The sequence below is a fragment of the Callospermophilus lateralis genome, chromosome 4, assembly GCF_048772815.1.
Source record: "Callospermophilus lateralis isolate mCalLat2 chromosome 4, mCalLat2.hap1, whole genome shotgun sequence".
Taxonomy (NCBI): domain Eukaryota; kingdom Metazoa; phylum Chordata; class Mammalia; order Rodentia; family Sciuridae; genus Callospermophilus; species Callospermophilus lateralis.
In genome coordinates, this window is record NC_135308.1 from 6,906,208 (window position 1) to 6,931,142 (window position 24,935).

General features: G+C 37.8%; 1 protein-coding gene across 1 annotated transcript in view; it reads left to right on the forward strand.

Moving 5' to 3' along the window:
• Xkr6 (XK related 6) overlaps window positions 1-24,935 on the forward strand; it is a 245,607-nt gene that overhangs the window by 38,117 nt on the left and 182,555 nt on the right. The gene's annotated exons all lie outside the window — the stretch shown is intronic.

Genomic DNA, 24,935 nt, shown 5'->3' on the forward strand with positions numbered 1-24,935 from the left:
ACTTGGCATTTTTAAAGTTGAGGAAAACGTGAAAAAATGTGAATGGATGTGTTGAGAAAGCTTGAGAAAAACAGAAATAAATACTTACTGGCTGAGAGATTATCAAAAGGATCTTTTAAATTTTTTGTTTTAATTAGTTATACATGACAGTAAAATGTGCTTTGGTAGATTATATATAATGGAGTATATAATTTTTCATTCTTCTGGTTGTACATGATGGAGAATCACAGCAAATGGATCTTAGGGCTTAATTTTGTGAGAGGAAAACTAGGTTGTCTTATCTGACTTCACTTTCACACTGCTCTCTTGTTTATTCTAACAGTGCTTCCTAGTTTGCATGAGCTTTTTAGGGAAATGTCACGTTGTATTTACCTGGGTAGAATTATATTAGATTCTTCTCACTGAGCATGCACCAAGGTTAAAATCTCCCATTCTCAACTGATGAAATAGTAAAAACTATAGTTGGCTGGGGTTATGGCTCAGTGGTAGAGCGCTTACCTAGCATGTGTGAGGCACTGGGTGTGATCCTCAGCACCACATATAAGTAAATGAATAAAATAAAGGCCCATCAACATCTAAAAAAAAAAAACTATAGTAAGTTATATTCAAGTTCATTGCTCTTATACAATTATTTGCAGTCTTTTAGCTACTTTTCCAAAATAAATGTGTAAATATTTTGAAATGTAATGACTTTTTTTTAATATACATCTGCCTGTCAAAATGTGGCAGTCTTGTGATTATATTTTTATTAGTATTCATCAACTTGGGTTAAAGTTTAGTAAACATTTAAAGTTGGGAAAGAATGGGCTTGGGTGTAACTTAGTGGTGGAGTTCTTGCCTAGTATGTGTAAGGCTTCCATCCCCAGCCCTGAAAAGAAAAAAAGGAGGGGAGGGAGAAAAATTAGGCAGTTACAAGGTTGCTTACTTTTACCAGTAGAGATTTTAGCTTTTGAGTACTGTGGAACAAAATTATTATTTTCCAAATATCCAATGAATGTTTATATCATTAGAGGGAAAAAAAGAGCAATTGGAAGAATATCCTGAAGAGGTGGCAGGGGCATATTTTATGGGATGCTCACAGAAGAGTCATATAGAAAGCAGTCGAGCTTGAGTTCCAGGAGGAATTCTAACATTGTGTTATAAGTTAAGGAAAGCTAACATAACACTTTGTCCATTGAGTACAGTGAAAAGTTGAAAAAAATATATATCTATTATGATTGAAGGAGGAAGAAAGAAGAAAAGGGAAGGGAACAAAAAGAAGATTTCAAGGTTGGAAGGAATTTTAAGAGATCATTCTGCCTGGCTCCTTTTTTTTCAGAGTCACTGTAAGTCAAAACCCCAGGTGGAATGGGCTCTTGTGTAATCACATTTACTTTCTCCTTGTTTTCTACAGATGGTTTATACACATTAAAAAAAAAAAATTACAAAACATGGACATTCTTAAAATATTTTCATTTCATTAATTTAAAAAATTTGTTCTAATTAGTTATACATGATAGTAGAATGCATTTTGGCACATCACACATAATGGAGTTTAATTTCTCATTCTTCTGGTTGTCATCTCGTTAATTTTTTTTTCACCTTACAAAAATTGTGATACAGTATGATTCCAAATATAGATACATTCTTAACATGAAGCAAAAATTCCCCATAATTTTACCTGCACAGAAGTAACCACTGCTAAAAGTTTATCGATTATTCCCTTATATTTTTTGTAGGTACCTTTATAGAAATGGGATTCTGCAATATATGTATTACTTTGAAATTTGATTTCGGACTCAACATCTTGCATGTCTTTGTTTCCTCAAATACTTGTACTAGTATTTAGTAGAATAAATAGTTCTGGACTCAGAATATATGAGATAAGAAATAATCTAAAATAGGTGCAAATCTGTTTCCTTCAAGGAAACATGGTCTTTTAATCTGATATCTAAAATGTGTATATTAATTTGTAGTACTTAATTGAATTTGAATGTCTTTTCTTTTTATGGCCACTTATTTTGATTTTTTTTGGTAAATATTTTATTCATGTCTTTTGCCCATATTCCATATCACAGAAGAAAACTTTTAGTTTATATGGTATGTTTTTTTTTTTTCTCCCTAACTTTGTCTTATGACCTTTTGAGTGTCTGGGTAGTGGTTGATGTGTCCGTTAGCCCTTAAAAGAAATTTAAGTTATTGTTGTTTACTTTTATTATTTTCTGGGTATGCTGTCATGTTTCAAAGGTTTCCTTCACAGGTTGACAAAAGAAATTTCACCCATGTTCTTTCTTCTGATACTTTGCTTCATTTTCTATATTCATTTCTTTGGCCCATATCTGGACTTCGTTTTCGTTTTTTAAAAAGTAAAATGTAGAAATTCACTTATAGGGCTACAGAAATAGCTTAGCACTGTTTATTACCATGATTAGAATGCCTGTGCTATGGTTTAGATATAGGTGTCCCCTAGGCGCTTGTGTGTGAGATAAGGCAGAGGTGAATAGATTGGATTATGAAAGTTTTAACCTAATCAGTGCATTAATCCCCTGGTAGGGATTAACTGGGTGGTAACTGTAGGCAGGTAAGGTGTGAGTGTAGGAAGAATGGGCCATTGTGAGTGTACCTTTGGGGTATGTATTTTGTTCCTGGTAAGTGGAGTCTCTTTCTGCCTCCCGATTTTCATATCTTGAGGTGCTTTTCTTATGCACACCCTCCCACCATGCTGTTCTGCCTTACCCCAGGTCCAGAGTGGTGGAGTACTATGTACTGAGACTTCTGAAACTGTGAGTTCCCATATAAATTTTCCTCCTCCAAAATTGTTCTAATCAGGTCTTTTATTCACAGTGATGGAAAAAGCTATCTAAAATACCACACATATAAGATATACACTTAAGTACTTCACTTTATTTGTACTTGTTTCTGAACTCTTACTCTGTTCTGTTTTTCCTGTCTGCTTGTTCTTAGGCCAGCTTCTTTTCATTAAAATGTTTAAAATAAAAATTTTGCATTGAAGTAGAACATAGATGCAGTAAAGTAGAACATATACATGTAAATACATCTCTTTAACCTGGTAAATTTTTAAATTTATTTTTTATTTTTATTTTTGTGACTCTGGGGATTAAAACCAGGACCTCATTTATGCTAGGCAAGTGCTGTTTGACTGAGACAGCCCTAGCCTGGTGTGTTTGGACAAAGTAATCACTCCCTGGTAACCAGCATCTAGATCAAGAGTCCAGAACCACAGAGTGACCCTTTAGGTACTGACATTAATCCTCCTGCCCTTGTCCAGCTAAGGGTGAACACTGAGCCTGACTTCCAGCACTGTAGGAGAATTTTACGTGGCTATGAATTTTGTATGCATGTGATCATACAGACTTTGGTACCTGACTTCTTGAGCTTAGTGTTGTTTACCATCTTGTTGTAGGCTTTTCTTTCTTGTGTGTGTGCTGTTGTGTGAATATATAATTTACTTATCCGTTCTACCACGGAGAGGCATTTGGTTTGTCCTAGGTATGCTGGTTTGTCTGGTTATTAGGAAAAACCCTGACTATACTTGGATTTATCGTTTGGTGAATGTATATATGTACTTCTTTTGGGTCTGGTTCTAGGAGTAAAATTACTGTTACGTCCTGCTTTATTTTGATAACTCTTTCATTCACTTTAACAGTTTTATGTTGGTTTATTATTTTGTCCTGTTATTTTCTTTCGTATTTTCTGTTTGGCTTTCTTCTCTCTGCCCCTTATGCATATTGTTTTCTAATCAGCTTTAGTAGATTCCAGCAAACATTTTTTTTTTAAAGTAATTGTATCTATTTACACTAGGAGATTACTTCACATCCTTGCTCTCGTTTTTTCGGTTTCATTTTATTCATTCTGTTGGGCGTATAGAATTCCGTGCTATATTAGCATACCCATATGTTTGATTTCATAGTTTTCTGATTTCAGAATTACCTGGTAAGTCCTGATGTTTATTCATCAAAAGGGGAACTTCTAAGATCGTATTGAAATTTACAAAATAAGTGTGTTGGGATTTTTATTTAGAATTTTGTTGAATTTAATACATTGGTGTGATCTGGTATCTTTGCAATATTGTGCCTTCTGATTGAGAACAAGACTTGCTCCCCTCCATCAGCCCAGTTAATTTAAGGTGCCTTTTGTGTCCCATAGTTGAGTTATGTGGTTCTTTTATGTAGGTATATTTTTTAACTAAGTGGATTTATTATTGTTTTATGCTTTTATAATGTGAATAGGATTCTTCCCTTATATCTTCTAATTGGAATGAAATCCTTGATAAAGTGTATTCTTTCATGTGCTGCTACATTCTTTCTGTGGCATATTATTTGAGTATTCATCAGTTTTCATAAATGAGATTGATGTGTCTTTTTGTGTTTTTTGTTTTTCTTTTTCTGTGTGTTTACTATTTGTAAAAAGGAATTGGCATGTTTTGTTTTTATCTGCTGATAGGAGCATTTTAGATAGCTTTAGAATGATGTATTCCTTGGCAACATAGAAAGATCATTAGTGAAATCATGTGAACTTAATTTTGAGAAATGTAGTTTTGTGTTTTCTCAGCTCTTCAGTTTCTCAGGGAATTAATTATCTTGAAAACTGTATAAATAAAGAATCAAACATTTATCCTGACTTTCCTAAGTATACTGAACAGCCACCTTTTCATATACAATTATCCTATTTAACAAATGAGACCAAAATGATAGACTTAAAATATCATGATCTTGCAACCTGTAATGAATCGTCAGTCTAGGCTATGAGCATCAATATCTAACATTTTAAGAAGTTGAAAACTAGACCTTAATATGTCTTTTTGGTTAAAGAAGAAACACTACAATATATAACTTTGTAGAAGGGATAAAATAGAAATCTGATCAAATATTTGGATTCATCTGCCCATCTGCAAAAAATCCAAGAGGACAGAGGAAGGTGCTGAATTATAGCAACCGTTCAGACTGAGAAAACACCTCCAGAGCAAGAGCCTTTAAAAAAAGAAGAAGTAAAAAAAAATTGGGGTAAAACTAAATTATGGTGTTTAGAATTTCCATATACAGGAGTGATGAAACTATAAATAAATGGAAAGAAGTAACTACTAGAAAAATCAGAATAATGATTATTTTTGGAGGGAGGAAAAGGTCAGTGATAGGGATGGAACACTGGACGAGTTTCTGATTGCCTGGTGTGGTCTGGCTGCTGGCTACAAGGGCACTTTATATAATTACCTAATTCACTAGCCATTGTATTAGTAAGTATGTCATGGTAAAAAAAAAAAAAATGCCACTGACTGAGTTTTAAAAACAGGCATACTTTCTCACAGTTCTGGAAGCTGGAAGTTTCAAGATCAATAAGAAAGAAAATTACAGACTGTCTAGAATACTATAGTTTCTTTTTGTCATGTGTCCTTTTTATTTATATCCTGATTTTCTATATAATCTTAATTTCTGAAATAATTTTTTTCCTTGTAAGTTTTTGTTGAATTAAAAAAATCTGACCTCTTTCATGCCTTTTATCATGCCAAGGTGTTTTGACTTACTTTGAAATTATGTATTTTTGGTAAGCATTTATTGTGGGAATATTTGCCATTCATCTAACAACTTTGAATGAGGTATGATCTCAGCACTTTTCTCTGCTGACATTCAAACCCAGGGCCACGTGCCTGCTAGGCAGGCACTCTACCACTGAGCTATCGCTTGGCTCCTGATCTCAATACTTTTCTGTTGCTCATTTTTATGTGAAGTTAGTTTTCATCAACTCTCAGTAGGAGACTAGGTTGTATAGTTTTTGTTTGACTCTTCTAGAGCTCTTTCTCTCTTTGGTGGTTTTACTTAGGCAGCTTGCCATCTGAGATTTCCTGTTTCCCCTCTCCCATTTCTCTCTGCCTTTTCTGTTTTGTTTTTATTGTTAACTGTTTTACTCCAGTTTGATTCCCCTTGCAGCTCTTTTATCCTCACTGGGGGGCCCTAGCCTGGAGAGGGAGCCCTAGAAGTTAATTTCTAAAGTCTGTGGTCCACACCCTCTGGTCTGCATTTCCAAGATCTGAGAAGTGGGCAGACTCCTTCCCAGTGGCAGCTGCTATGCAGAAAATGGTCCACTGTGCTTTCCAGTGAGTACCTGAGGCTGTTCAGAAGTCCTGCCTCCTTCTGCATGGTCACTAGCAGCACCACAGTGGTTATTGGTAGTTTCTTTCTATCTTTTTGTATTTTGTAGTCCTGAGAATTTTTGTTATCAATTTATATCAGAAATGATGACGGCAGGGCTGAGGTTGTGGCTCAGTAGTAGAGTGCTAGTCTCTCATGCATGGGGCACTGGGTTAGATCCTCAGCGCCACATAAATAAAGATATTGTGTCCATCTACAACTAAAAATTAAAAAAAAAAACAAATGATGACTTCAAGTGTTTTGATTTTGTTATCTGGTTGTTATATCTCACTTTGAGTAAATTATAATTTTCTGTACAGAAAGATTTTGTCCCATTTCATGAGATAGAGTCAACTTTTATAAAATAATATCCCTGACATGGAGGCCAGGAGAGTAAAATTGCCTGTTTAAAGCTTCACAATTTGCATTTAATATTAAAGGTTAATAGTTCTATTGTGAAATTACCATAGAGTGTGTTAGAGAACTAATTGCTAATTAAGTACTTTTAAAAATCACTAACAAGTAACTGAAAATTATTCAGAATGTAGCAACTAGCTGAGTATGATATTAGTATGTTATTGAAAAATCTCATCTTGAGGTCAATTTTCATTATCCGTTAATGAAATGTTCCAGATCTGACAGCATAAAGAAAGGCCTTTGACTTTGGAACATTGATTGTTATATTTTATATAAGTAAAAGTAGCCATTTTGTGAAAATTCAGGAAACTGGCAATCTAGTCATCCTTCCTGCAGTGTCAGTTATCATCTCCCCATTTTCATCAGCTTGACGACCTCCTGGATTCTAAGAGTATTCTGAGTTTTTAAAAAGTTTTGATTTGTTATATATGACAACAGAATGCATTACAATTCATATTACACATATAGAACACAATTTTTCTTATCTCTGGTTGTATACAGAGTGGAGTCACAGGAGTGACTTACATGTGCTTAGGGTAATGATGATCATCGCATTCCACCATCATTGAACCCCCCTACATCCCCTTCCTTTTCCTCCCTCCCCTTTTCCTCTTTGCCCCATCTAGAGTTCATTTAATCCTCCCATCCCCCATCCCACACAACATATTATGGATCAGCATCCTTAAATCAGAGAAATCATTTGGCATTTGGTTTTTTGGGACATTGGACATAGATTGGCTAATTTCACTTAGCATTATATTCTCCAGCTTCATCCATTTACCTACAAATGCGATGATTTTATTTTCTTTCAGTGATGAATAATATTCCATTGTGTATGTATACACCACATTATCTTTATCCATTCATCTACTGAAGGGCCTCTGGGTTGGTTCTACAGTTAAGCGATTGTGAATTGTGCTGCTATAAACATGTGACTGTGACACTGTAGTATGCTGTTTTTAAGTCCTTTGGGTATAGCCTGAGGAGTGGGATAGCTGGATCAAATGGTAGTTCCATTCCCAGTTTTCCAAGGATTCTCCATACTGCTTTCCATACTGGTTCATTTGGAAGCAATGAGCCAATATGGAAAAATTGGTTCCATTTTTTGCAATTTGCAGTCCTACCAGCAATGTTATGAGTGTGCCTTTTTCCCCCACATCCTTACTACCATTTTGATTTGTTATATTTGTTTGATTTGTTGTATTTGTATTCTTGATAGATGCCATTGAGTGAGGTGAAATCATAGAGTAGTTTTGATTTGCATTTCTCTAACTGCTAAAGATGTTGAATATTTTTTCATGTTAATTGGTGTTGTTTTTTTTTTTTTAATTGGCTGCCTCCTTCTTAATGGAACTTCTAAAACTCAGGATAAGAGTTAATAAATGGGATGGCATCAAATTTAAAAGTTTCTGTACATTAAAGAAAGCAACTAAGAATGTGAAGAAAGTCTTTGCTAGCTGCTTTTCTGACAGAGGATTAATATCCAGAATACATAAAGAACTCAAAACAAATACCACCAAAAAACCTGATAACTCAATAAACGGACAAATGAATTAAAAGGAAACTTCTCCAATGAAGAAATACAAATGTCTAACAAATACATGAAAAAGTGTTCAACATTTTTAGCAATTAGGGAAATGCTAATCAAGAATACACTGAGATTTTTATATCACTTAGGTTAGAATGGCAGCCTTCAAGAATACAAACAACAATAAATGCTGAAGAGAATATGAAGAAAAAAGGAGCACTTTAAAACTGTTGGTAAGATTGTAAAATAGTATAGCCACATGGAAATCAGTAGGGAAGGTTCCTCAGAAGACTAGGAAGGAATGGTGGTCCTGGAATTGTGACTCAGTGGTAGAGTGCTTGCTTAGCACATGTAAGGCCCTGGGTTTGATCCTCAGCACCACATAAAAATAAAAGTGTTGTGTCCATCTGCAACTATAAAATATTAAAAAAAAAAAAACTAGGAATGAAACCACCATATAGTCATGCCACTGCTTAGTATTTATCCTAAAGAATTAAAGTCAACATATTCTAGCAATACATGCATACCTGTGTTTGTAGCAGCATAATTAATTCACCCAGCTAAATTATGGAAGCAGCCTAGGTATCTGTCAGTGGATAGAGGGATAAAGGTGGTATTTGTGTGTGTGTGTGTGTGTGTGTGTGTGTGAGAGAGAGAGAGAGAGAGAGAGAGAGAGAGAGAGAGAGAGAGAGAGAGAAACAGAGTTCCATTCAGCCATAAAGAAGAATGAAATTATGTCACTTGCAGGAAAATGGATGGAACTTGAGAATTTTAAGTGAAATAAGCCAGTCTCAGAAAGCAAAGGGTTATATGTTTTTTCTTATATGTGGAAGTTACAAAAAAGAGGAAAAACAGTGGTGGTGGTTGTGGGCATCTCATGAAAATTGAAGGGAGATCAATAGAGTAGGAGGGAAAGGGATCCAGTGAGAGGAGGAGAGGAGGGAAAAGGTGAAATAACTGGGGAATGATTTTTGACCAAATTATATTGTTGTGTCATGTGCATGTATGAATATGTGACAACAAATCCCACTGTTACACATAATTATTGCACCAAAGGATAAGAAATACCCCTTCTAGCCAACACCCCCCCCCCAACTTCTACTGTCTAGGTCCCACCCAGTAGTGCATTCAGCCATGCATGGATTAATTCACTGATGAGTCAGAGTCCTCCTGATTGAATCACTTTGGAAAAAGCCCACCTCTGAACACATGAGACCTTGGGGAACATTACAGATCCAAACTATAATGCTTTTCTTCCATTTTAAAAGGAGGCAGGGGTTGCTGACTGCTTCAGGCAGGGCATTACAGAAGATAGGCTTACTGGGTTTACTGTGGGTCAAGGGAGAGTTGTAACAAGAAAGATAGGATTTTGGACTTAAGTCTTACTTTTTAATAAGTTTGTTACTATATCACTCTCTTCCCAGTTATTTCTTATTTGCCTTAATTAAAGATTCTAGAATTCTGGTGCAGTTCAGAATGATTGAAGTTTAAGGGAAGATGGAAAAGAGAAAAGAGACAAGGGGGATTCTGAGCTAACTTGCTTGCTTATTTCTTCGTTTAACAGCTCCTTAAGCAAAATCTCTGCTACTGGTGCTTCATACATACTTTGTTCACATTATGGGGTGGGGTATTTCTATTCAGTGTCTCCCTAGTTCATTTATTCTAAAAGAGCAGGTATTAGAATTTTTTCCTGTTCCCTTATTTTTCCAGTAAACTGAGGGTGGTAGAGATATTATTTTTCCTGTAAACTGAGGGTGGTAGAGTATACTGCTATACCCGACCCTCTCATGTGGTTATCTAGCAGAAAGGTAGTTTCCGATAAGACTCTGTTCTTAGAGCCTTAAGACTGAGGAGGAATACCATCTATGTTTGAGAGATGAATTCCTCTTAATAACTCTTCTGGCCAGAATATGCAGAAGAAGAAAGATTTCTGCTTTCCTTGGATCCTTTATGCTTTCAATTTTTTTTTCCCTTTCTCATGCTTCTCATACTTCTTGTGTATGTACTATGGTTTCAGAGATACCAGAGAAGAAAGTGGGGACTGTCAAGAAAAGAAATAGTCGTTTTTTTGGGGTCGGGGGGACTGGGGTTGTGGCTCAGCGGTAGAGCGCTTGACTTGCACATGCAGCACCCTGGGTTCGATCCTCAGTACCACATAAAATAAACAAACAGGCAAATAAATAAATAAAGGTATTGTGTCAACTACGACTAAAAAATATTAAAAAAAGAGAAAGAAACAGTCTTTTTTTTTTTTTTTTTTATTCTTCACTCACATTTATGTCTGCTCTAATGTGGTTCTCTACCATGTTTTCCCTCTTCAGGGAGAACATTTTGTGCTGTTCTATTTAAGTGTTAATTTTTTTCTTTTAAAAGAATCCATATGGTTGTTGTAAATTTAGACTATTGCAAACGTAAAAAGAAAGAAAATGATGAGAGCCCTGACCACACTGTGCAGAGGTGTCCCCTGTGAGTTGTTTTTGCTGCTTTGGACTGCTGTAACAAACGCACCATATGCTGGGTGGCTTACGCAGCAGGAGTTTATTGTTTTTAGTTCTGAAGTCTGAGAAGTCTTAAGATTAAGGTGATTGCCACCTTGGTTCTTAGTGATTCCTGGTTGGCAGAGGGACACCCTCTTGCTGTCTTCCTGTGGTGGAGAGTGAGATCACTTCCTCATCTCTACCCAGGGCAATCAGTTTCCAAGAGACTCTACCTTCATGACCACATTACCTCCCAAAGACCCCTTTTCCTGGTGGCATCACATTAGGATTTAAATGTATGAATTTTGGGGAGGGGGCTTAAGCATTCAGTCATAGGCTAAGAAATAATGCAGGAAATCAGCATTTAAGCCCCATACATAAATCTTTTTTTTAATACATATTTTTTAGTTGTCCATGTACACAGTACATTCATTTATTTTTTTAATGGTGCAGAGGATTGAACCCAGTGTCTCACATGTGCTAAGCAAGCGTTGTACCACTGAGCTACAACCCCAGCACAACTCATACATAAATATTTATTTTAGTGATCATCTTCCTTTTAACAAAATAACCCTTTCAGTGGCTCTCAGATATGTTTTATGGTGGAAGATCAGGGTGCTCTGGGTTTTTTGTGATAAGAAAGAAGAATGGCAGTTATTTATAAGGTGCCATCTATTGTGGCACTTTATAAATATCCCAATTCCATAGATAAAAGAATATATGCCTCAGAATTGTTAAAATACTATAATTTTGAATTATATAAGTAATATACATATCTAATCTTGAAAATTGTATCAGTCATATTTCTATATAGTTTTTCTATTTTGGGTTTTAAAATGTACTTTTTTATGTTCATCTAATTAAATAGTTACTTTTTGTGTTAAAAAGTCCAGTGCAAAATTTTTCTATGCATATATTTACATGTAGCATCTATTTATTTATCTATCTGTCTGTCTGTCTGTCTATCTATCTTATCTATCTATCTATCTATTTGCTGGTACCAGGGATTGAACTCGGGGTCACTCGATTTGGGAGCCACATCCCCAGCCCTATTTTGTATTTTATTTAGAGACAGGGTCTCACTGAGTTGCTTAGTGCCACACTGTTGCTGAGGCTGGCTTTGAACTCATGATTCTCTGCCCTCAACCTCCCAAGCTGCTGGGACCACAGGCATGTACCACCATGCCTGGCTAATTTTTATTGTTTTAAACGAACAAAAATAAAAGTTTGTGGCCAGCATTTTCACTTTAACAGTATAATCAAGGGACCTTTTTCTATTAGTAAATCTCTTTCTATATGATGTTTTCATGGTTGCATAGCCTTTTATTGTGGTTGGACAAGTTTAATTAGCTAATTTACTATTGGTCATTGAGAGAGAGTGTATGCTGGCGGGGTGGGATATGACTTCAAATAGCCTTTGTAAAATGTGGCACAAATTTACATTCTCATGGTAAAAAGAACCATGCAATCCTCCATTTTATTTTATTGGGATTTTTGTTTTCAATCTTCCTTTTTTAAAAAAAAAGTATAAAAATATTCCAGGAGCAGGTTTTCTGTGTTTCAGTTTCCTAGAAATACAGCAAATGAAGCCAACATTTTATTCCACGCATTTATACCACACTCCCTGTGCCTCGGGTACAGAAACCCATGTCAGTCAGAGGGCATAGAATTGTTTTCACTTGTAGTAGTGACTGCCAGATTGTCCAGCAGTGTATGAGGCTACACATTTCTCCACAACCTGAGGTTTATTAGTCAGAGGTATTTTCATTCCTGCTAGTGTTGGTCAAAGATATGTAAAACAACAACCTTGTTACGCAGGCCCTTTAGGTATTGGATAGTGTGTGCAAAAGGGAGCGAGCCACACAGACTAGCAGTGCCACACAGGTTCACCAGTGCTGAGAGAACTGTGAGAAAGAAAGGTGCTGGGACAGAGAAGTGAGCCCTCGCGGTGGACGGGAAGGCAGGGCCAAGAGGAAGGCTTGGCTCCTTTGATTGTTGCTCAGAGTTCTCCTGAAGGCCCAAAGCCAGGGCATGGTGATGGAGAACAGCGGCAGCCAGAGCTGAGGCACAGGGCCTGGGGCCTGACGCGTGCTTCAGAGGAAGGAGAAGCCTCAGAAGGGGAAAAGACCAGATCCTCCATGGCCTCATAGGCAAAGTCATGGGGTTGAACTTTGTGCCACAAGGAAGGGGATGTCATTGCTGGGTTTTAAAGTGGAAGGTCACATGACTGGATTAGGCCTGTGATAGAAAGGAGGGTATAGAATGTTAATTTATGTTTTGGGTTCAGAATGTTTGTAAAAATGTCTTTGGGAATAACATTGGTCTTTTTTAGATCAGGCTGTTGGGGTACAGGAAGGGTTTTAGTCAGTGTGTTCCAGCTCTACCCTCTTTCCAAAAGAGGAGTTGGCCCTGCCAGCATGCTTTTCCCAGTGAAAGTTGATCTATTCTTAGTTACCCAGTCTGTTGCCTGAGTCTTAGCCTGTGCTGTGTTAGCATGCATTCCTTTCTGAATCTCCCTGGGGAGGTGTGCTGAGAGAAGCAGCATCCTCTCAGCTCAGGGCCTACCTTGAGAAGTCCCACGCATTCAGGGGGAGGGATTGGATGGGGTCCTCACAGCAGCAGGTACTGTTCACACACTTTGGGCCAAGGATCCTACCAGTTTGTTCTAGCATAAGGAGTAATGATTTATTGTCCCAGTGTGCCAAAAACCTGCCTCTCACAAAGGAGGTACCCTGTGGGAAGTGGCACAATATTTTTATTAATTCATTGCAATGTGATTGTATCTGGTAATACGTAGCAATGACAGTACTTTGGTTCTGATGCCTAAAAGCAATTAAACTTTTAATAAATGTGCATTTAAATTGCAATTCCTGGTACCCGTTTGCACCCTCTCCCTTGTGCATTTGGATTTAAAGCCAATTATATTAATATGTTTGCTTTGTAGCATAACTCGCAGCCCAGTATTAATCCTCACCATGATATTAGATGTCACATGAATTTCTTTTCCTCATTTTTCTTAAAGAGGTTTTGATCTAAAAAATTTGAAATTTACTTCCAACTATTTTTAACCCACATCTTTTTAAGTCTGATTCAGGGAATACCTTCTGCCCTTGGGGCATTTATTTCAGGCATTTTTATTGGAAGATTGTTTTTTCCTTTTGCACATCTCAAGAAATATTAAAGGTGAAGTATTACTAATGAAAGTCTTTCAAGGAAAAAGGGTATAGGAAGGGACAAAACTAGTGTGAAGAGAGTAAAGTTTGCAGATTTAATGGTTACCAGGTGTGTCAGTAGTTCCAGTAAGACCATAGTAGTTTTGGTTGAGGGAACTAATGCAGACTGCAAGCTACTCCCTGGTGACTGAAGGGCATCCAGTTTGACTTAGGAGCATCCATTTCTATCGTCAATTACTTGATTTTACCAAACCAGTGTTTTTCAAGGATGGTACTGGCACCAGCAAAATTCTCATGGCCCAAGAAAGAATGTGTTATAAATGCAGATTCTCTGGCATGGCTCTTCCTGTAGGATGAGAATCTCCAAGGTCTGGATGCAACAGTGCTGAAGTTTGAGATCCATTGTATTAAAGCATAGAATGCAGAGAAAAGTGGCTCTTTGGATCAGTAGCGGGGAAAGTATATATGGCAGATTCCCCACCCTCTTAGCCCTGGTTTTGATTTATGAAATTTCATTTAACCTATAGCCAGCAGTGGTCCAGAATCACTAAATGGAAAAATATAGAAATAATCAATTTGTAAGTTTTAAATTGTGTGCCATTCTGAGCAGCACGATGAAATCTTTTATAATAACATGTTAAATTATATTTTTTATTATTTTGTTGTACGTAACTTATAAATTATACTTTATCATAAGGGTGTGTGTGTGTGGTGTGTATGTATATACACACCACACACACACACACACACACACACACACACACACATATACACACAGAGTATATGTAGGATGTAGGGCTCAGTACTGTCTGTGATTTTAGGCATTACTGGGGCCCTGGAATATACTCCATGGATAATGGAGTATCTAGGGGCTTTCAGTTATAAAAGAGAATAGGAAAACTATATTGGCTCCTTCAGGGAGAGAGACATGGTAGGTAGTTAGTCGACAAGGATGAAAGGAAAACCTTTTACTGTGTACCTCTGTTTATCTTGGAAGTTTTATGTTATTAAATCATTAAGAAATTTTTTTTGCAATGCTTAGATATTGAACCTGGGGCTCATGCATGCCAGGCAAGTGCCCTACCACTGAGCCACACCCCAGCCCCAAAAATAATGTTTAAAAATTGACTACATCATGAAATTTAACTATGCTTCTAAGGGATTTCCCCATTCAACATAATAAATTTATTTTTTTATTTTTATTTTTTTTTATTTATTTTTTTTTTGCATTTTGTTTTTTTTTTTTATTTTTTTTTAATTAATTTTTATTGTAGGTTGTTCAAAACATTACATAGTTCTTGATATATCATATTTCACACTTTGATTCAAGTGGGATATGCGCTCCCATTTTTACCCCATATACAGATTGCAGAATCACATCATTTGCACAACAATTGATTTACATATTGCCATTCTGGTGTCTGTTGTATTCTGCTGCCTTTCCTATCCTCTACTATCCCCCCTCCCCCCTCCCCTCCCCTCTTCTCTCTCTACCCCCTCTACTGTAATTCATTTCTCCCCCTTATATTTTTCCTCCTTTCCCCTCACTTCCAACATAATAAATTTAAAAGACAGACTCAAGAAAATGATTTCTATCATATCTTCTATTTTAATTATCACTCTTTATGGTACATCTCAATTCCAAAATTCATTCCCACTCTAATCCCCACTCCCACATAGAAATTTAAAGAGGCATCGTCCAGATTATAACCTAAAAGAAATAGGGGACAGTTGAATTGTCTGTGTGACAGACCAATGAAGAACAGACTCATTGAGTCAAACCTGAGCATATAAACACTAAATTCAATACAGTGTCAAGTTTTTGGAATTTTTTTTTTCATTGAGATTATTGCTCTGAGCAAAGATTACCACAGGAAGACAAAAAGTCCCCTTGAGACAAAATGTCTAAAACAGGGCACTCAAGTATGTAACTACCTTTTGTATTAGATGTACTTTTACCTCTTGTGTGTGGTGTCATGATATTAGTTTCTGGTCTTCAACTCAAGAGTTCAGGTAGTTGGACTGTAGAATCTCTTGTCACAGTGAATCTCTTGAGCACAGTATTAACATTGCTGCAGTCAAGTGGAATATGTGGAAGGACTGAGGTTCTGACTTGGTGGTGGTTTCAGGACGTACTTACACATCTGTGTGGAGAGGCCTCTCCCCCTCTGACTTTGGGGTTGCTTCTCACTTGGTCTGGGCATCCCTTGGTTGGTGATGGAAGGCTCACGATCAGCACCTTAGTCTGAAGGAGGTAGATTTTGTGTTTTACATAGGGATCCCAGTGAGCAACTTTAAGGCAAAGTGCCTAGAGCAGAGTTTGGCTGGAGCAGCTCTGGAATGGCCTTTGATGTAGTGGTGGAAAATGACAACCAGCTTCAAAGTAGCCAGTAAGAGATTTTTTTTTTTCTTTATGTATGGTAGAAGAAGCCAAATCTTATTAGCCTCAGTGGGTAAACCTTAACTCCTTAACCCAAGGAAGCCCAAGGAGATCATAGCACTTGGGGTCAGACTTTGAATGGATCTTCCTTTGTCATTTCAGTGCCCTTGCATGATCTCTCTGTATCACATATGTGCTGGCTTTTGTCCCTGGTCCTCATGGATCCAAGGAGAGTGAATGGATGCTAGGAGAAGAGAAGAAAGAAAACCTACATTTCACTTTATTTATTTTATTTTTTTAAAAAAATATTTTTTTAGGTGTAGATGGACACTACACAATACCTTTATTTTTATGTGGTGCTGAGGCTTGAACTCAGGCCCCGCCTATGCTAGGCAAGTGCTGTACCACTGAGCCACAATCCCAGCCCCTGCATTTCACTTTAAAACCCACAACCCCATTCCATTGCTCTAGTGTGCATACTGTGAAAAATGCTTATGCTTTGGGAACTTCAAATCTCAAACTCAGATTTTGATTGCTAAGTTAGAAACTGAATTTCAGTTATTTGCTGAAAAGTATGTCACTTTGAAAGTATTAAAAAAATTAAACTGTAAAGTGAGATCAAACAACCCAAACATATACAAATAAGTGAAGCCAGCAGCTAGCAGTTTTACTTTTTCTTAAATGCTCAATGCTATTTCATTCTAGAACTGAAAAAAGGTTCCTGCTTGTCTTTCTAGGAGTGCATGTTTTGGGTATATAATAAGATTACTTTTTCTTGGGCTTTATAGACAATTAATTTTAGTACTTTATTGTAAGACCATTTATGTAAGAAATGTGGTAGTTTCCCATTCATTCTGTAACAAAGACTTCAGATCAGCACTTGAGCTCTGAACTTCATATATCCCTTTTCCTTCCTCCTGTTATTTATCAAGGAGATGAAGTGCCCCCTGCTCCCAAGTATACTTTGAATTGTTTTCACACACTTACTGTGAACTGGCAGAAAACAGAAAGGATTATCCTTGAGAGACAGATAAGTTAGCTGGATAGAAAATACTTTTCTGCCCCATTTCCCTTTCCTTCCCATCTTTATTTAAATTATTAGGTGCAGATGCTAAATCCCCAAATCATAGATTCAGAATGAATTAAAATTTAGATAGAACCAAAGTATTATATCTTACCTGTGTGGCATTTGACACTAACTGTATGTCATCTTTTAAGAAGTGCCTTATCAGTGTGTGGTGCTTCAAATTGTTCATGTCCCATGAGCGGTTCTTAGTGTTAGTTACTGCTTGAGGTTGGGGCTTGTAGTGACTCCCTGTGTAGGTGGAAAGCAGCTGCACTGTAGGAGAGCATGCAGAGTCACGGTGAGCCGTTTACAAAGTGTTCGGGGATATTTTGAAAATTGCCATCAGTAAAACAGTGACTGTAGTGATACACCATGAGTATTTTTCCACAGAAATAGAGAGCCCCCCCCCCCCCCCACCGACAACTCGGCATTCAGTGCAGGAGCATTCTACCACTGAGCTGCATCTCCAGCCCAAGTTTTTTGAGGTGAAATTCACATAACATAAAATGAACAACACATGGCATATAGCACATTGAAAATGTTGAGCAACCGTCACCTCTGCTAGTTCCAAAATGTTTCATCACCCTGTAAACAAACTCCATATCTATTGAGCAAATGTTTCCATTTCCCTTTCTTTCCAGCCCCTGGCAACCATCAGTTTGTATTCTGTCCTACAGGTTTACCTGTTGTGAAAAGTTCATATAAATGTGACCTTTTGTGTCTGGCCTCTTTGACTTGTTTCCAAGGTTCACCTATCTGGTAGCATGTGTGCTTCATTCTTTCACGTCTGAACAACAATCCAGTGTATGGCTATATTGCACTTTGCTCACCTAATCATCCATTGAACATTTGGACCTCTTGCTCCTCTTGGCTACTAAGAATAATGCTGCTGTGGACAAGCAGCTATATTTACCTCCTGTCACACAGTGTCCTTGGTATTGACTCAGTAGTACCACATAGCCACGAAAGCAATGTTTCTAGCAGCTTTAGTCATAACAGATCTAATGACCCTGTGTTGTCTCAGTGCCCTTGCACTGCCTCTGTGTAACGCACACATTCTTGTTCTTTACCGTGATCCTGATGAGTCCAAGAAAGGTGAATTGAAAGGTGAATAGGAAAGGAAGCCTGAATTTCCCTTCACAAACCCACCACTACCCCATTGCTACTCCGAAGGTGGAAATGTTATATCTTGATGAGAGTCTTGGTTACATGGTGTCTGTACTCATTGAATTGAAACCCAAGATCTGTTTAATATCATTATTTGCAGATTTTACCGCAGTTTAAAAGAGAGAGAAAATTGAGCAAAATGTTATCTTAGTGTTCAAAAAAAAAAAAAAAAAAAAATTCTGGCTGCCTATTGGACAACCAGGGAGGACAAGGATAGAAGGAAACTAGTTACCAGTACCCAGGGAGTTGGTGAATGATGGCTCAGCCCAGGTTATAATGCTGGACATCACAAGAGGCCCTCAGACTCTGGGTGGATCTTGAAGGTGGTGCTGATGGTTGGCTGATGGATTTGGAGCATGTGAGGGAGAAGGATGATGCTAAGGTTTTTCATGGGGTGGGGTTGTTGTCTAATGAGTTAAGAAAGACTGAGAAGCAGGGTTGTAGGAGGGTAAGGAATTTGGTTTTGGATATGCAGAGAAACCTCTTTGACATCTGCCGCATGAGAAGAGCCCAGCAAAGCTCAGCTAGCCAGTGAGAGAGAAGGAAGACCAGAATTAGTATAGTTTGCCTATTTCCTGTTTTTAATGATAGGAAGAGCTTAGTGAAACGTTTAGAAACTCTTACTAACTTTTACCTAGTTTCTTATTTGTTGAATTTGTTCTGTATTAATTAGTAGAGCCTCAAGAATTTCAGTAATTACTTTATATTTTCTCCTCCATGAATAAAATGCCATTTTATGTGAACACTAAAATAGAAAGCGCAGCCTAATTTTACTGTGACCTATGCATGGAAATAGCCATGTCCTTAGTTAACAGCATTGAAGTTTTAGGATCAAATTAAAAATTTTCAACAAATATGTTTCAATAAATATGTTACTCAGTGTTGCACAAGGGATTTCATAGATATGACTAAGGTTTTTGTGATACAATGATTATCTGGAGGGGGCCCAGTGTAGACACAAGAGGCCTTATAAGTGACAGATACCTTCTGACCTCCAGAACTGAAGATAATAGATTTGTGTTATCTTAAGCCACTAACATATTTTGTGCTAATTTGTTAACAGCAAAATACTGAACCTAATACCAAAGTTTAGAAAAGATAAAACTTGTTGAAGATCACATAATTAGAAAAGAATGTAGTAGAGCGGGGCCTTGAGCTCCACAGATGTGGCTCCAGGCCTGTCCGACAGGATAACTTTCAGGCCAGCTGAATTTGGCCAGGCCTGGTGGAATGCCTTAGGTCTCAGGAAGAAGTGGGGCTGTCAGCAAGGAAGTTGGTTAGTTGCCTCTTGTAATTGAGGCAGTTTTTAAGTGTTTTCCCAAGTGCCTGTTAGACCCTATTTAGTACTCTATTGTATTGGGGTCTAATCCTGTTGTAGAATACTTCAACGGCTGTTGAATATATTTTATTTTTTATTAATTTGTTTATTCATTTTTATTTTTGGCACTGGTGATTGAACTCAGTTGGACTAACCACGGAGCCATATCCCCAGCCCTTTTTTATATTTTAATTTTGAGACAGGGTCTCACTGTGTTGCTTAGGCCCTCACCAAGTTGCTGAGGCTGGTTTTGAACTTGGGATTTTCCTGCCTCAGCCTCCAGAGCTGCTGTGGTTACAGGCATGTGCCACTCTGTTTGGCTGTTGAATGTATTTTGGAGAACTTCTTTCTTGACTTCCAAGCCCACTAAAAGAACATTTGATTTTAATATGGATTCCTTTTTTAGCATGCTTATGTGGAAAGGATGCCCTGAACAAATGACTCCATTCTCTGGTTCCCTGCAATTATATATCTCAATTTCCAATAGGGTTTGTCTGGGGGCTGGGAGGAGATGCTCGTTGGCTTGTGGACCTTGGTATTTTTTTTTTCTCCTAGTTTCCTCAGCCATTAGAACTTTCACGGAACATTTGTGTGAATCTACTTTCCTCTGGTTTTAGTCCATTAAAAGTGCTTGAGCCCACAGGTGATTCTGACCTTCATGGGTTTTGCTGACCCCAGTGAAGAGCAGTTTCTGAATCTTGGAACCTCAACAAGCGACTGCAGTCTTAGAAGGCCTCCTGCAAGACAAGATGTGTTTTGTTTTTATGTATGTTTTTAGGAGACAGGGCCCTGCTCTGCAAAAGCTGAGAAATAAATCTGAATGAGCTTTTCTAAGTTTGAATTTCTATCACTGAAAACCAGGAGAATGGCGGAGACATTAGGTTTTAGAACTAAAGAATTTAAAAATTTTAAGACCTGGATAGGTTCGCAAGGTAGGCCAAAATTTTGTAGTGAAGTACAACATAACTAAAAATGCAGAGTTGTGCACTTTTTCCATTAAAAAAAAAAGCCAAAATATAGCTTGTAAAAGGTCAGACTCAACAGATACTTTCAAAAAGGACAAATATATAGTTTCCAGCAAGTTTATTGTGAGTCTCTAGAGGGATAATACCATAGAAGCAACATATGTTAGGTTGTATACTGGAAATATTAGTGTTGTACTTGATACTAAACATTTAAAAAGGTCCTGGACATTCTCTGTGGGTTGTTGGTAAGCCAAGTGAGCTCAGGAGGGTAAAACATGCAGATACAGAGATGTAGAACTACCGTACACAAAAAGACGATATGTGTGCATGTGTGTGTGATCCTGGGGATTTAACCCAGGAGTACTCTACCATTGAGTTATATTTTCAGCCCTTTAAAAAATATTAAATTTGGGCTGGGGATATAACTCAGTGGTAGAGCACTTGCCTAGCATGTGGGAGGCACTGAGTTCGATCCTCAGCACCACATAAAAATAAATAAATAAAGGCATTGTGTCCATGTATGTAAGTAAGTAAGTATAAACCAGTGAACAAATAAATAAGAACTTTAAATTTAAGACAGGGTATTGCTAAGTTGCTGAGCCTGGCCTTGAACCTACTATCCTCCTGCCTGAGTAGTTGGACTTGTAGGTCTGGAACTGTATCTGACAGTAAGAGGAATATTTAACAAGGAAAAAAAATTAAAAAAAATATTTAGGTTTGAGGAGGGAACACGGTAGCTTCATGTACAGAATTTGTAGTACATCAGGGGAATAGGGATTTCTCTCATTAGATCTAAAGATCAGATCAAGTGTTATCAGATGGTTGAAAGAAAGAAATTACTGCAAGAAGAGATTTTTATTTCATATACCTGTCACAAATGTTGATCACTTGCTTGTATGTCTGTCTGCCCCATTCTTCCTCCTGATGGAACCTTGATTTTATTATGTGGTTCCTAGTATAACTTTGTCTTTCAAGAAAGGCACACTCTTGGTAGTGGTAGGGGAGGTGGGAGAGCAAATTGTGATTGATGCCAACCAATCAGGATAGACCCATTTTCCTTACCCAGCTATACCTCTGTTCACGAAGACATTTTCTTAGTCCATTTTCTGTGGTTGCAACAAATTACCTGAGGCTGTATACTTGAAAGACAGAGTTGGAAGAGTTTACTTATTTACTTCTAACTCAGAGTTGGAAGAGCATAGTGTTAGCTTCTGTTAGGATTCTTTCAAGGGTGTCATGCTGCATCGTATTACGGTAGAAAAGCAGAAGGGAGGCGAGTGCAGATTGAAGAGTACATGCCAGAGAGGGGATGGAGGAGGCTGACCTGTTTCACAACCTGACATTCCAGCAAGAACTAATACAGTCTCAGGAAGAAGACATTACACCCTTTATGTGCATGTTGGCTCCACCTTCTTCTTAACAGTCCTACTGCTTCTCAACACCATTACAGTGGGGGCAAAGCCTCAGCATGAGTCTTTTTGGGAATAAGCTATATTCATATTATAGCAGACATATATTAGAGGTCTTTTGTGAGTAAGTATTGCCTTCAATAAAAAGACTCAAGAAAAAATGATCTTTCACTGGACATTGTCATGTCTGGAATGATGGAAGCCATCTTGAAACTGTAAGGATTGCTAAACCACGAGCTGATGACAGAGTGAAAAGATCAGCCCAGGCTCTGGGTGGTGATGTTGACTATATTGGTGATGCCTGACTTTGGGATTTCTTATCATTGAAAAGTAGAAAACAAATGAGTGGCCTTCTCATGAAGTCGTTAGTGCATTGTGATACTGTTGATTTGTCCTAAATTACATAGTACCATTATGACTTCTAGCAGAGCTACTCTGAAATGGAAAAGATTGTCTTCCAAGGAAGCAATCTTTGTTCTTCAAGATGTTAATCAAAATTTGGCAGGACACGGTGGCACATGCCTATGATCCCAGTGGCTCAGGAGGCTGAGGCAGGAGCATCATAAGTTCAAAGCCAGCTTCAGCAAAAGTGAGGCGCTAAGCAACTCAGATCTTGTTTCTAAATAAAATATAAAATGGGGCTGAGGATGTGGCTCAGTGGTCAAATATCCTTGGTTCAATTCCTGGTAACCCCCCCCCCCCACAATTTTTTTTCACTTAATGAGTTGGGATACCAACATTGGGGAAGTTCTGGAACAGATAACTTAGAGCCTTTGTCACCGGAAGAGTTAGGCTTTTTCCATTTTAAAAGAACAATAATCAAGTAATCCAGAGTTGAGACTTGAAAGGAGCTAGATGCACGTATCATTCCAGTTATTATCTTCTTTGCTCTCCAAGGACCTTGGCTTCCATTGAGGGGTGGAATTGGAGCTTGACTTCTCCAATTGACTTCTCCTTCACCTGAAGGAGCCCATTTTCCTTTCTCTGGATATTCCATCTCTAGCTTTATCATTTCCAGAGAGGACGAGAGGGGAAATAATAGTTTTAGTATAAATGTTCTTTTCAGTAGTGACAGATGCATTGATTATGGAAAGAAGAAGGTGTCATTGATAGATGTCAGATCTGCCTTATTGCAGATACTTAAATAATCTTTTTGGTTTAGTTTTTCCTTTTGGAAAATGGAGCATTTATTATAGTCTTACTAATAGTGGATGTTTTAGGGACACAATGAAATGATAATATTTTGTAAAATAATAATAGCAGCAGGCATTTTTTACAATTGTTTTGTGCTATTTAATTTCCTAAGTTGAGAGTACATTATTGACGTTAAAATAAGGAGTTTATTATTAAATTGATGTCTCTTTACCCTTTGAATTTCAGGATGAAAAAGAGAAGGTAAACAGAGACTGAGTATCCCTTATACAAAATGTTTGATATCAGAAATGTTTTCAGATTTTGGAGATTTTTTGGATTTTGGGATATTTGCTAGGCTGAACCAGTTGAGCCAGCTGGCTTGCCTTCCCCCACCTTCCCTCCCTCCCTTCCTTCCCTCCCTCCCCCCTTCCTTCCCTCCCTCCCTCCCCCCCTCTTCCTTCTTTATTTTTTAGTTGTCAGTGGGCCTTTAGTTGCTTAGGGCCTTGATAAGTTGTTGAGGGTTGCTTTGAACTTGCAATTCTCTTGTCTCTGCCTTCTGAGCCATTGGAATTACACGTGTGCACCACTATACCCGGCAAGAAAATGAGTATTTTTTATTTACTCTGAATTAGCTGCTGCAGTCTGGCTGGGCACAATTCAGGAGCCACTTGTCTAAAGAAACGAACTTTATTTTTAGAACCACACACGCCAAACAAAACAGCTCCTCAGGAAAACCTTCAGAGCCCAACTGCCACCACCAGCTTCCCACAAGCCTCTCCCCAACCCACCAGCCTCTCCACCTCCCACAATCCTCCTGCTCTTGAGGCCGATTGGCTGGGTCGCATGGGAAGAGCCAAAAAAGTCCCCCAATGAGCAGTTCCGTGGCCTGAAAGGGCAGGAAAACAGCCCAATGAGCATCACCGCAGAGGAGCCAATCAGTTAGATGTTGCTGGGGGCGCTGTGAGCCAATCATCAGCTGGCAGTCTGAAAGTTTGCTGGGGCCCCTTCGGCTGTGGCTCTCAACATCAGCAAAAACATCAAATTGTTTTTCAGGCCTGTGATTTTCATTTAATATCAACAAAAACATAGTACAGAAAACCCAAAGGCCGCCATATAGTGTGATACCTAAAATGTGCAAATATATTTTAAAATGCAGGTTACTGTAGCATTGCAAGGTAGAACTTTGTAGTAATTAAGGAATCTCTTTCATTCTAGCTAACTTAATAACCTTTTTCATATATAGCCAGTGCAGGTATACAAGGCACAACTAGCGTGCAATATCCTCAGATTATTTACTTGAAGATATTAAAATAATGTCATGTTTATATTTTACGATTAAATAGGATGTCATTTCTAAAGCTTTCTTGAAGCATTATCTTGAAAATATATATGGCCTGAAAAAAGAAAGAAAGAAATATATATGGCTTGGACAAACTGTTCCTTGAGACAGACAGACAGACAGACAGACAGACACACACACACACACACACACACACACACACACACACCTCCCTAGAAACACAGAAGAAACTTTCCATAATCCAAAGAGAATCCATTTTCTTATTAGCAAAGTTTCACATTACAGTATGTGACACTTATTTTAAAAATGCATACTTACCACCTGTTTGGTCAGTCTTGCTTCAAAAAGACACTGAAATAGGCAGTTTTCTTCTTTAAGGTAAAGACAATGCCTAATTTGGAAAGTCCTTCTCTTGAGACCACACAGTGAAAGGTATCACTTTTAAATATAAAAGCTTGCTGCCCTTAAAGAAATTA